The following is an 11,631-nucleotide window of genomic DNA, read 5'->3' on the forward strand; positions in this document are numbered from 1 at the left end:
CACAAAGAGGCAGTAAATACAAACTACAAGAACATTTTCTTTAATGCCTCACCAGTGAAAAATCTCTGCAAAGTCTCCCCAGTACTAATGCAATGAATATAACTGAGCTGAATGTCCCTGGGGGTAACCGAGCTAAGGTCCACAGAAATGTGGATGTCGTTTTTGACTTTGCGTCTTGCGATGGGAGGTTCTAGTGAGATAAAATGGAATTTTTAAACTGTATCTGTTGTGAAGACGCAGAGGAAAGTTAGTGCACATTATCTGATAAGAATATGTGGTATGATAATCACAATATTGACACGCGGCTACAAATAATGAGAAGTAAAAGTGTAAAAGTGTGCAGGCGAAGAACTTGGGAGCTAATTAAACCTAAGTATGCACTGAAAATGAGGTGTAATCTGGCGCTAATTAACCTGACTTACTGACATCTGACCTTTAAATGTGACAGAGGGAACCACTTACCATAGAACATTTTAAAGCAACGGAGCCGAAAAACCAGGCTGGTTCACGCGAGCCTACATAAACAAGGCAGTGTGATTTCAACAGGCTACATTCAGGTTTTATTGACAGATGAGCTGCACTGACTACAAATTCAAACAAATTGTGCAACAAGTAGCTCTGTGTTCTGTCATGTCTAATTAATTAAATCCGGTTTAAAACGTTTGAATTTAATTTTACGTTGGCATTTCATTATATTAACTCATTATTATTATTATCCTTAAAGCTAACAGAATCTGCCCATGATTTTAACTTAAAGTGCACATTTTTCTATCACTATTATTAACTAAAATTACTACATTTTCTATTTCCTATTCCTAAACTAAAATTACAATAGCCAGTTTGATTTGCAAGGATAATTTGTTTTTTTTTCCAAATCGCACACAATCGCCTCAAACAGTGCCGATTTACAAAACACGGAGAAACAGTAACTACCACCAGGCATTTCACTATTGTGGTATCTGAACACGTACTAATATCACTGTTTTGACTGTTTTTATCCTTTATTGTCTTTGCTCGGTAAACCTTTTTATGAACTTTCAGTCGTCTGTGTAGCGCTTTGAATCGCTTTAATCTGTACAGAAGGTGCAACATAAATAAAGCTTCGGGGGCTTTTTGATTGATTGAATATAGTAGACGCTGATTCTAGAATACAAATGCCTGGTGTGCCACACAATCGATGGGCTGTAAAAGCTGCTGAAATTTAACATGCTAACAGCACATTACCAAACGCCGTCCAACATGCGACATATCGTACCAAGGCTGGGTGGAAGATGGGCTGTTGTAAAGTGGCCACTGAATTGCAGTTACTGTGCGTGAATGTCACTGGATGCTTAGATGGTGGCTCTTGTGTTCGTACGTGAGGGAGATCCGTTGATTATTAGTAGGTGCTACAAAGGCCCCTATGCTCAAATAATTTCTGTCTTTGAATGTGTAATCATCTTCATTTTAAACAGTAGGTATAAAATTGTAGCTTAAAGAGAAAAAATAAAACTATTAGGTGTTGAAGTGAGCTCTTCAATTATTCATAGCATAAACCTCTTAAAGTATAAAAGGATTTAAGAAAATAGCACCTGCTACGTTTCCGTTTGGAGCGGTTTTTAATTAAGTAATGACCATGACCTAATGGAATAGCACTATTCTGTCGCCTCTAGCTTACGGCTGGTATTTGGCTTATTCTTTTAAACTACAACAGTCAGCCACGGCACTAATGTGGTGGTTTTATTCAGTGTGTGTGTGTGTGTGTGTGTGTGTGTGTGTGTGTGTGTGTGGTGGGGGGAGGGGTCAGATGGGCTCTTTGACCACTCTGCAGCTACACAGCAGGCTGTGATGCACCTGTTGAACATGGCCAGCGTTAAAATGTTCCCATGCTGCATTTAATGTTGTGGCTGATAAACGGGGAGAGGGGATGACAGGAGGTGAATGTGCGTTTATTTTTTTCGTACGTGAACTGTGACAGCACAACACTGTGTGGGCTGCAAACACACACACACACACACACACACACAGACTCATCAAAGAGCAGGAAAAAAGGGGTTGGTGGATACAAGTTATAGATGAACGACAGCAGCTCTCGGCCCACTTTCGGTGGGCACCAATTTAACTTGGAGCCTTGTGCTTTACTTTGCCTGACAATCACTTTTACAAGTGCTACAACACAAAGTGCACAAACAACTCAGTGATGGAAGAGATCACTTTTTCTTTTCTCTGCAAACCACACACATGCTACCAACAACAACCAGCTAGCTGCTGGTGTCTGTGAGGGTGAAAGAACATCTCACAACGTATAACTCTGGTCGTTGGCACATGTTATTCATGCCCATTCCCCCGAATCTTCATTGTTTAAAAATAGATTTGTTCGTTTTTTTTTTTTTGCTTTACTTTATTATTATGAGCTGATCATATGTGTGGTCAGCAATCCGTCATCAGCATTTCAATTCACTTCAATCAACAGAAGGAAAGGATTCTGCCTATTCTGTGTATGTCAGCTAGTTGGTGTCATTCTTCTTTTAAAGCAATATTTAAAGGGATCATTAGATATTCGGTTGTCACTGCTAATAATTGGCTCAAGCCACAAATGTGAAATTCATTAAACCAATTCTCCACCGCTCCTCTAAATGCAGATCCTTCAGATAAAGCCGCAGGCCCTGATAGCTATCAGACGTAATTAAACGGCTAATTGTGATCACAAGAATGTTCTCCGGGTTGTAATTACAAAGCAGAAACATTGGATGTTCTTGCTAGAGTGTTTACAGGCAAATTACATTCATCTAAGTTCATCTGAACTAAATACCGCACAGTCTCTACATGAGCTTGGCTCTGTGCTCAAGCAGTTTGGATTTAAAATGAAAAAAAAAAAAGCAACTTGAGTGTAAATTACTGCTCATTCCAATTTGAGACTGAATAAACCAAAACTTGCTGGGCTATGTATAAAAAAGATATCTGGCATCCTCAGAAATGTAAGTGCTGTACAGGGTCCAAACAAACGTGTGACTGTCCAAACACTCGTTGAACTGCTGATATTCAAGCCTGGCATTAGGATATCACAGCTGGCAGTCATGACTCTAAAGCTAACATTTGCAAAAAAAAAAAAAAAATGTAGCAACTTAACCAGGCTTTTCTTTTTACATATTTTAGTGATTTATAATCTTAGAACCCCAGAGCCGAAAAGGTTTGTGAATTGCAACTCTCAAATATAATGTCGAGTGTTAAGTCTGCTTATGTGACTTAAGTGCAACTCAAGTCTGAGTCGCAGACTCGATTCCTGATCCCTCTGAGCTGCGGCTGCTATTGACTGTAAATAATTTGAGATGAAAGATATGCAGATATTATCATCTCTCCAGACAGCATCATGTTTCTAGCAACATCTGAACAGTTATTTGAGAGTTTGCAGCCAATACATGCTTGTTTAGGGCTTTGGGAACTGCTGTCAATCCAGTGGCATCAAACCATTGGCGACATCCTGACAAGCGATAAGTGAAAACTTAGTGCAGAACACTGAAGCGGTGGAAACGCTCTGGCAGAGGTGTCACCGAAATAAAGTAAAACTTACAATCCATTGATCATCACCTTAAGGAGAAATAGCTTGTCACTAAATGAGTTGGAAAGTGCTGAGATACAGATAAGTGCAGCATTTCCTTCCATTGATTTTCTATATCAATTTAATTTTGTTCAGGCAGGTCGAGGCTGCACCAGCATGCACTTGGCTGAAGACGGAGGAAATACTACAGGCAGCCAATGCATTTTAACAATGTGACAAAACATCATGCCAACAATGAGAAAACACGTCGGGATCCTATAGAAGATGCAGGGCTGGGGTTCGAAATGAGGCTGTGAAGATTGAAGATAGTGAGAGATGGCAAATGAACCGCACTCGCACTGCATTCACTCAGAGACCTTTCAGTGTGTGGACAGGGGTAGGTAATTAACGGATGACCCAGTTTACCTCCTGAGCCCGAAACATCAAAGACCTACTGGTAGGTCATGACATACCTTTTATATTAAATTTTTAGAAAATCATTAAAGCACATAGCTCCACTAGGGCTTAAACAATGTTCTTTTCAACATGCTCACAGCTTCAATTTAACAAAATGTGCATCAGTTTTTTGGCATGAAAAGCTATTATCAGCTCCAGTGAAGGCTTTACGTGTCAACATGCATCAGTATTAGTGCCACGCTGTAAACAATCTTTTCTTTCTCTGGGATGTATTACCTCACACTCTTTGAAGTACTCAAATTAAATTTGTATTTCCAACTGGCGTGTGAGCTTTGCCAAAATGTCAACGATTCCCTCAAACTGTACTGCAATAATGGAAGTCAGTACCATGATTGCATGAAGAAAAGCTGGGTGATTAAAAACACTTATTCCGGCACTCACATCTGAGAGCACATTTGCAGTATTCATTCTGTTATATCAACCGCTGTGACCAGGAAATCCTACCTTCAAACCGAGTGTATCCCCCTCACGCTGGGGATTGTTTGGCCTCACACTGTATATTGTGAGGGGAGAAAGTGAGAGCTAGAAGAAGCATTATGTCTAAAGAAAAAGTTGAAAGATGAAAAACGAGTGCGGAAGCAAAACGCCGGCACAACGAGTGAAATGCTTTGTGCAACATCTACAGTCAACTTCAAACATGAGGCTCCTAAGTTGCAGCTGGCATGAAACTGCACCTTACTTTATGGATAATGTCCGCAGAGCGCTCTGATATCACTTCCTACTTAAGGACAGTCCTTTTTTTTTTTTAACCTTCATGTATAATTGACAGAAAGAATGGAGTAATTAACGGTAAATTGCTGGCTTTAAGTTTCATGAAGCTAAAACGCGTGGTGCGCAGCCTTTACAGGTAATGGCATCAAGAAGATGAACTAGCTCGTGGCGGCACAGGACAGTGAAGCTCACCCGTGGCCTATTTGTTCTAAACGTTCAGATTATCATGCAAAATGCAGCCATGGGGCGGGATTCGATCCCGTGTCCTTCTCCAAAGCAACCCGATGCTCTACCCCGTCAGGTCAGCATGCAAATGAGAAGACTGAATGCAACAAAGCAGCTTCACATAGACAGAGGAAATGTCCCTTAAACTGAAACCAAAAAAAACTTCTTGCAAACCTAATCGCCTAATTATGTTCCGACTTTTTATTTGTTTGAGGTGGCACAGTTTAACTCTCAGTGCTAAACAGGTACAGGTGTGTCAAGAAGCTAATTCACCCGGATAATATGCTTAATTGAGAGACAGGCCCACAAGAGCAAGTGTTCCAGCTACTCTTAAAGATTAATTACACCACAAGCTGTATTCAATGCGGCAAAAAAAAAACTAGTCAGAATCACTTTGCTTGACTTTTACCTCCTGACGGAGTTTTCGGCCGACCTGTCGGACTTGTATGCCACGCTCAGGTCGCGGCGTGAAGCAGGAGACTAGAATCTCCAACATTACTTCAATGAAACTGGACCATACTAAAGGCCAAACCAACAGTTTTGGAAACCGTGATGTCGAGCTTGGGCCCACACTTAAAATAAATGAGCTTTTAACTCAGCAGCAGTCAGGGGCTTGCGTCATTTGACTGAACTGCGTTGAATGAGACCCATAAATGGCCCACGTCTCCCCTCACCTTCACCGAGTGCGATTGAGTCCTGTGACCCTGAAAGGGTGAACGCTTAGTCTCAGTGCACCCGTTTCAGGCTTATTACACAGTAATCTCCACTAGTTTCCTCCTGCTGGGAATAGCCTCTCCAGCATTTTTAGCAGCAGTCCCGGGTAAAAGAGAAGAGGAAGTACGACCATCCTCTTTACAGTGATTTATTACCGCCCACGCTTGAGGTTTGCTCCTGTGTTACACTTGTTTGTCTTTCTGTACACCTCCTGCTCTGTTCTGCTTCTTTGACGGCTGGTAATCTTTATCCATTTGAAGTCACGACGAGCAGCTTGCAGGCTTGTTCTCAAACTGAATCGGGCGACGCTGTGATGCACTGTACAGATTATTGTGGTGTGATTGCTTGTGTCTGTGACAGACAAGAGATTGAAAGCGAGAGAGTTCAGATCCTGTATAGCCAAGACTGCTGCTTTCCAAACGCAGGGGGCACAGCAGGACAATTGTTTTCTGTCAATTGGACAAAAACAGAAAATGCATCTTATTATCACTTCTCAGGCAGAAAAAATGGGGACGAACTCCCCATGAATACTAATTTTCAACTGTTTCATGGTGGCCCGACTTCAGATTCTCTGCTCGAAACCGTCTGGTCAAGGTAAATTATTAGATATTGGAATTATGGCAGGTGTCATGACTGCCATTATATTTTCCTGTGACACTCTGAACTACGCTGCATGAGGATGATTATCGGGGGTTTGTTTACCTATTAACTATTTAATGGATATCAGCAAGTAGCACTGTTTTCACAGTCTTTACTAGGTCATAGGTTGTTGATGCCAGACCAACACAAAAGCACTGGAAAGGAAAGGACGATATATTTGTTTTTGCTAGATAATAAAGACAAAGACACAGGTGAGATACAAAACTTCTGGACCACCGTTTTAAGGGATGTGGTAACAAGGATTGACCTGGTATGGAAAGGCCCTCGAGTGGAGGAAGAAAGGCTCTGCTCATGATCCAATTGTAGCACACTTGACAAAACACTCAGACAGGATCTTGTGGTTTCTCTCTCTTTGCTGCAAAATTACAGACAAAGCAGTTCACTGTTGTTATTATAGTTCTGTCTCGTGTCTCGTCTCAGCGCTATATGACAGTGTGTCGCGCCGCCTGCAAAACTCCCGATCTGAGCATATTTAACACATACTCGTAGCAACAATAATAAATGTTTGGCACCAATAATGAAACAGCACTACTGAAACATCAGTCCTTACACCTGACACCTTTACAGTTACATGCAATGCAATTTAGACGTTTCTCAACCAAATGTATCGTACAGGGTCCTAATGCTAATGGCCGAGTTAGCTTAACTGCTAACGTGTCATTGCTAACGTCTAACTCGTGCCAACACACACTGAATGGGAGCAAACGGCCAACTTTCCCACTTTACTCATAACCCTCTGCTTCCATATCATGTCAGCTTACCTGCAAACTTACAGACAAAGCAGTTCACTGTTGTTAGCATCTCGTCTCAGCGCTATATGACAGTGTGTCGGCGCTGCCTCCCGACAGCAACGCTCGCTAAAGGGCGTCTCCCTCTTGTGGCGAACATTGGTAACTACACTTATAAAAGCTCACTGTGTTGTCTGTGTGCAGAAGACTGAAGTGCAGATGTCTCAAAATAAGGTAAACTAGCAAATCAAATGTGCCAAAAGAACAGTGTAGAATATGAACGAAGATACAATGGGGTTAAATAACAATATGTGTTGGGGCCCTGACCTGTTTTAATTCACTGCCCTCACACAAACCATATGAGCCCATCTGTGAAGTACAGTCGATGTTATGTTGCTTGCATAATCATCTTTATTGATGATATAACTTATGATGGCAGCAGCAGAATCATTTCAGAGGTGTACAGAAGAATTCTGGCCGCAGATTTGCAGAGAAATGCATCAAGGCTAATTGGGAGGAGCTTCATCAGCACCCAACCTAGAAAAACCTGGAAAGGAATCAAAAGAAGCAAATGTGGTCTGATGCAGGTGAAAGCATTTGGATTCTTTAGATTTTTTAGCTGGAAGAAAAGGTGATCATACAAATTTAATGACAAAGAACTTGAAACCTTAAAACTTTTGTACACCTCTGTATCTCTTCTGTTCTTAAGATGTTTTCCGGCATTCGTCACAATCTCTGCCTAAATCCTCGGCACCAGCACCACCTCCCTCCCTGCAAACACTCTCTGACGCTCGCCACTTTCAGTTCTTGTCCCAGGTCCCACTTTGATTAATCTACGTTAATTCGTTTCACCTGACTACCTGCCTATTTCTGCCCTGCTCTCTCTCAGTTCTCTGCCAGATTGTCTCCTGTAGCCTCTGTGTCTTCTGTGGGACAGAGCTGGTTATTTCACCTTCCTGCCGGCCTGACTAACCTGATCTGCATCTAACCTGCCTGTTGTCTCTTGCCTGCCCTGATTTGTCCTGGATTTTTGAACCTGGCTAAACACCTTGCATACGTGATTGTTGATAGTCACACAATGAGTATTGAGGATGAGGATTTGATGATTGAATTTAGATTATTTTGGATATTTAATTGTGGATTTGTTACATGGATTTGGACACTACTCAGAGTTCACCGTCACATTATCAGACTGGCCACCAATCACACTGAGCTGGTTCACTATTGTTTTATGTGTCGATATATCGCTTCCCAATACTCTCCTGAATCCACGGGCCCAGGACCTATTCACCACCTCATCAGTTATCTAAATACTTCATTACCTAACCGTTGTCTCTGTCCTTCAGCCTCCCTGTCTCCTCAGCCAGACCACGTGACATCTCCTGAGTGCTGCCAACTTGCCTGTTAACCCCCATTCCTCCCATTTAGCGTCTTACCTCCTTACAATCCAGTCCTGTTTCTTCAATCACCCGCTCACCGACACAACTCACAGGGAGAGCTCGGATTCTCAACCTTGCCTGGGTGATGATGATTGACCGACGTAAAAGTAAGCACTGTTAAAAGTTAATCTCTCGTTCCTTCTTGCATACTTACCTGTGTCTCCTTTGCACAATGAATTAAAGCACCACCTACCTCCCTGGAGGTATCAGGAAAAGAGTCCTCCTGTCCTGGTACCAGTCCCCCTCAGCCACCCTCGTAATTCACATCATCACTGCTTGGACCCTCACTAAAATCTACATTACAAAAACACTCCCGTGTTCATTCTTAATTCTGAACACTGGATTTCAGGAACCAAATCACTAACAATGCAGTAAGAATATACAATGTCATTCTAGATGGTAATAAAAATAAAAATGTTGATTTAAACAGTGCGAACATGTGACACTTCCTACAATCCTTCAGCAATGCTTACAGTGACACAGCTCGAAATGGTGTTTACTTGAATCCCTACCTGTCAACCCGACACATTTTAGTCCATCTTTCGCAATGAACAGTGGGTGGACTTTGATGAATATATGCAGTGTCTCGGACATGACTTGGCAGACACCATGAAAATCCTCCAGATTTTTACTAGTAAATGGCAGAGAAGCCGACCTCTACAAGCAGAAGCTGAAGGAGCTGCATTAGATGTTAGAGTCCCGTTGGCTTACAAGGAAGTGGCACTTTTATTCAATGGGCTTTACTACTTTGTTTCTCATTCAACCCATTCACACACACCCTGCAGGGCGCTCGGCTAACCCACCAGGTTCAGTGTCTTGCCCAGGGACACTGCTAAGAGAGACTTTGCTGTGAGAGATTTGATATTTCTTTGTTTTTGGAGTGTGGGCTATGTCCAGTCTGATATCAAAAGTCTTGAAAGTGCACATCTTGCCCACTGTCGGGCCTCAGGAAACATCTGTCTTTCAAGAACCAGCTGCCCAAACTGTATTGTTTCATTTTCTATTTCTATACATATTGTATGAAATATGCATTTGACGTACTGCTGACACGGTCTTTTTGTGAATAGTGTAGTTATTTAAAAGTCTTATGTAAAACGGTGACAATGAGGAATCTTGCCTAGCAAGTATAATAAAGGGGACATTTTTTACATGATGCTATGGAACCGAAAGAATCCTGACAATCACACTTTTTTGTGTCTAGTGCATTAGTTCCTGCATGAAGAATCTGTGTTGAGCAATCATGGTTTTTAATTTATATTAAAAATATATTCTACTCAACATTAACATTTTCTCATCTAAAACAGCACTACTTTGCGCCATATACTTTAGGTATTGGTCAATATGAAACTGTAATAAATAAGAAGCTTCAAACCTTACAGAGAGCTCCATTCATACATCTTTGCACTAGTGGGGCTCGATGAGAGGAAGCTTCAACATCACCCGTCCACATTAAGTTTTGGAGCATATTCCTACTGAAGACATGTTTTTAAAAAATTGCACACTCTGGCTTTAAATGTTAAATTACTTTTGGGTTAGGCAACAAAAGCATGTTGGGGGGGAAAGATGGTAGTTTTCTTTAAATGTAACTAGCCTAAGCTCATTGGGCCAGGAGTGAACCTTTTCTCTATCAGGCCTAGTTTTAATGTAACTATAAGAAACTTCAATGCCATTCGCAAGGATTCTGAAAATTGTATTTTTTTATTTTTCAGTCCTTTCAGCTTATCCAGGGAGTTCAGGGTCACCACAGTGGATCGTTGTCCGCATGTTGTTTTATCACAGTTTTTACTCCGGATCCTGATGCAACCCTCCGCAATTTCTATCAGGCTTGGACCAGCACTGCACAGCTGGGGATGGGCTGTTAGGAGTTTAGTGTTTTGCCCACTTTGACATATAGCTGGGACTGGGGATTGAACCGCTGACCCTGTGGTCCGTGGACGACTGCCTTACCAACTGCCCCCTTTAGCTACAGCCGGCCCCTTGCAAGGATTCTGAAAATATGGTGCTATTTATGTTAATTGAAAACCCATATTAAGTTATTAGAAAATGTAATTCGGTTACAGTTGCATTTATTACGAAACCAACTATTTTGTCACTTGTTTGGAAACAGGTTAGAACGTCACGTGTGCGTAGAGGAAGCACTGTTTTACATGCCAGTCAGGCAGCAATGCAGAATGAGAGGGAAACCTCAAACAACACAGGGCCCCAGAGCTGGATTACACACATCTACTGTTTCAGGACCCCATGTGAACTGTTAACGGGGGGGCATAGAATTTGTAACAGAACATTGCTTGCAGACAGACTTTCAAACCTGAAGTGTGAAATGGCCTCCCTCTTAAATTTACATTTTTGCTGCAGGGCTGTCCACTTTTTCCCAACACCTCATTTTACCTGCAGTTGCTGATTTCTTTGCTTTTTTTTTTTTTCTTTTAAATGTTCCAAAATGAAACGACCAGAAGTACTAGCTTGGCTGACCAGCAGGTCTGAACATACCTTGAGGGGAAAAGAGTAATCCCACAGTAAACACGAGAGTGGCATTGTGTTGTGGCCTGCTGAGGATCCTTTCAGCGAGATTTTCTTTTCCCTGCGTCACCTGCGATGGATTTCCTCCTGAATGACTGGTGAGCAGGTAAAATGTTGGTTAGAGAGAAGCCCTTCTGATTCTGTTTGAGGATAGATAGACCGTCGAGCCAATTTCACCAAACTTAATTTTATCTGCTGCAAATATACATCAGCGTTGCATCACGTCGTCACAGAAATAGGAAAATTTACCTTCAAATAACAAAATTGAGCAAGAAATGCAAGGCAGGAGGTGTAGAATTTATAGTACGACAGCATTTTAGTTTGCAAGAGATAGATTTTTTTTTTTTTTTTTTCTTTGACCACAGAGTTTCATGTTTCTTAGTTCTGTGCTTCCTGGCTTTATGAGAGTTGTTGAGGTTCACTAATGTTGACTGGACTGTCAGACTAGGAACTTCACAGGAAATTGCAGAGATATTGCAAAACAATACCTAACAGCCAGGAGGCCTATGTCACGGTCAGTGAGTCATTCCAGTTTTTTTGTCAGGCCACTAGTTAGTCCAATACCTCAGAGATAAGCACTCCGCCCCCGCTGCATCGTTTTGTCACTGGTACTGATGACTTTTTCTGGTGCTCAAACAGC

This window comes from Channa argus, chromosome 8 (assembly GCF_033026475.1).
Source record: "Channa argus isolate prfri chromosome 8, Channa argus male v1.0, whole genome shotgun sequence".
Classification (NCBI taxonomy): Eukaryota; Metazoa; Chordata; class Actinopteri; order Anabantiformes; family Channidae; genus Channa; species Channa argus.